Genomic DNA, 2926 nt, shown 5'->3' on the forward strand with positions numbered 1-2926 from the left:
CTCGAGCTGCATTCGCTCCTCCAGCTCGGGTGCGCTGTGCCCCTGGCAGTGGAACTGCATGCTTCAATCATGTTTAATTTCACGATGGAGATGTTTCATTTGCCTTCCAATGGCACTGCAAAAGAACGTGTATTGTGGGATTTCAACGCTCTGTGTTGCTTTTGTACTGCTTGCTTCACTTGATGCAAAGGCCTTTGTCCTGCAGCGCCTGGTTGTTTCTCCTTGCAGATGCAGAGCAGGCTACAAAACTATTTCAGTATCATGCGATAACTAAATATCAATTTAGCATTTACAATTTAATCTACAACATGTAACCCCATTGGCTTTCATAGACCCAATCGGATAACCTGGGGACAGCACAGGCTGGGCAGGACAGCCCGCAGCACCTGAAGCTTTTCTGGAAGACATCAACTCCCATCTCCGCAAAATTCCCCGAGCGTGCCCTCCTCGTGGTGCTGGCACCTGCCTCCCTTTCACCTGTATCCTCCCCTGCATCCACTGGGTTTCCCCCCTGCACCTTCCAGCGCCCCGCAGGGGACAGGGGCCCGGGCTGTGGCAGGTTTGGCAAGAGCCCAGGCCCTCGGTATTGCACCCAGGCCGGGGTTTCGCTCTCTGTTCTGCGTCCCAGACCACAATGAATCCCCAAGCCCCCGGAGACGTGGGGCAGCCAGCCCGGGGCTGGTGTGGGGGACGCAGGGTGCCCCTATGGCCACAGGGAACAGCGCTGGCCCCCGGCACCATCGTGGCACGCAACCCGCAATGGCGTGCGGCTCCTCACAGGCCGCAACACGCTCAACCAACCATCCCTCCTATTAAAAAAAATCTTATTTTATTGGGTCTTTCTGCCTTTTACAGACTATCTCACATAGTTTTGCTCCAAAAAGCCCCTTTGTTGAGGAAACGCGGGTTTGCTCGGGCCGAGGCCGCCTAAGGGCGCTGACCGGGCCCTCCCCTCGCCCGCGGGAGGCGGCAACGCGCTGCGCTGCCTGCTCAAACGGCGAGCGAACGAAGCAGAAACACTCAAACCGCCCTAAAACTGGGGACGGGGGGCGGTTCTGGTCGAGATTCCCCTCCCCCGCCCCCTCACGGGGCGTAGGGCGAGGCCGAGGTCTTTTCCCCTAAGGCCGCGCCGGGCCGGCACAGGGCGGGCAGCCCGCCCGCCTCGGCCCGGCCCAGCCCGGAGCAGCTCCGCCCCGTCCCGCCGGTCTCTCCTCGCTCGAGGGATCGATTGGTTGCGCCTCTCTTTCGAGGGCGGCTCGGGGAAGTGGCGAGCGCCAGAAACGTCCCCCAGGCGTTCTGCGCGGGGAAGCGGCGTGAAAAAGCGCCTCACGCTCCGCCCGGCGCGGCTGGCGGGCGGCGTCCTGCCCCCTGGCGGGGCGCTGAGGGGGAGGCGCAGCGGCCCGTCCCTGACGGAAACGTTGGGCCACGCGTTAATTAACAGCGAGGCGTTAATTAAAAGCCTCGCCCCTGCCGCCCGTGGGGCGGGTAGGGGTGAGTCTCCACACGGGTACCGCTCGCAGAGGCCTCGTGTGAAGCGGGGTCAGCGGGGCGGCCTAAACACCAGCTGTAAAGGGCAGGGGGCCGGCTACGAGAAAGGGGGAAACCCAAACATCTCCGGTGAGGCTGCTGCGCCGCTGCTCTCGCAGCATGGCTCTCAAAACGCTTCAGCTGTCACCTGAGGAAGGGTTATGCTAATTTACTCAAATATCAAGGGAAACGGCTCTGGCAAGGCGGTGGTTTTCCCAGGATGAGGCTCCATCCCCCAGCACGCTCGCTGGGCGAGCTAACCCCTCAATTTCCCTAAGCGCTGGGCATCTGGCTATGTCATTTGTGGTAGCAAAAGACGGTATTCACGTTTTCTCCTGATTTTTTTTAATACAATGTTTAGTCATTTGCAGACTTCAAAGCGTGATCGTTCAAACAGTGCTCTTGCAAACTAAATCTCACGAGCTGATGTTAACTAATTCACAAAGAAGCTTGACTCAGAATTGTACAAGTAAAGCATAGGTATCCCTATACCGGGCTCCTCAGCAGGGAAAACAGGACAGCGGGGTCAGTTCCCTGCTCTGGCTTCCAGTACTGCGCAGCCCCAGGAAAGCTGCATCCCTGCTGACCCGGCTTCCTTTCCTGAAATCAGGGTTAGGGGCAGCAGATTCTTCGGAAAAGGGCTTGTACCCTCAGCAGTAATACGTGAAGAAAACAGTAACAACGAAGGGCTGTTGACATGGATCCTGCAGCCCCTAGTCCGAGCGTGGGCACGGAAGGCCTGTTGTTCATGTGGATCCCGTAGCTGCCCGCCTGAGGACAGGCCCGGGCAGGCGGTGTCTCTGCAAGGCCGGAGCTCTCCCCAGGCGGGAGGTTTTCTCTTGTCCAGACCAAGCCCAAACCCGCAGGCAGGGGCAGGACGCACCATGCACGGAGGCCACCGAGGCCTGATGGCCGGTCTGAGATGGCCTCCCCTGCCACGACCCAGGCAGGGCTGGGAGGGAGGAAGAGGGGAAAGGGCCAAGCTCCCTGCCGAGGTAGGGTCCGGGCGAGCGGGGCACAGCCCCCCCCTTCTCCCGGCGTCGGGCGCCTCAGCCCCCGGCCCCGTCCCGGGTGGGACCGTGCCGTCAGCGGGCAAGGCAGACTCGGGCGCCATTTCGGCGGGCCCGGGCCCCCCCATCCCCTCCCCGGGGCGGGCGGCGGCAGAGGGCGCTGGCTGGGTGCCGAGGCGCGGCCCGGTGACCGGGAGGAGGCCGACGACCGCAGCCTTATCAGCGGGCCGCAGGCCGGCGCGGGCCCGGGCGCCGCGGCTCCCCGGCTGCCGGCCCATGGGCGGCGGCGGCGGCTCGGAGGCGCCTCCTCCTGCCGCAGACCCGCGCGGCGGGGACCGGCTGCAGCAGCGCCGTCGCCGCCGCCGCCTCGGCTCCGCCGCGCCGGCCGC

The sequence above is a fragment of the Pelecanus crispus genome, chromosome 3 (assembly GCF_030463565.1).
Source record: "Pelecanus crispus isolate bPelCri1 chromosome 3, bPelCri1.pri, whole genome shotgun sequence".
In the NCBI taxonomy this organism is placed as follows: Eukaryota; Metazoa; Chordata; class Aves; order Pelecaniformes; family Pelecanidae; genus Pelecanus; species Pelecanus crispus.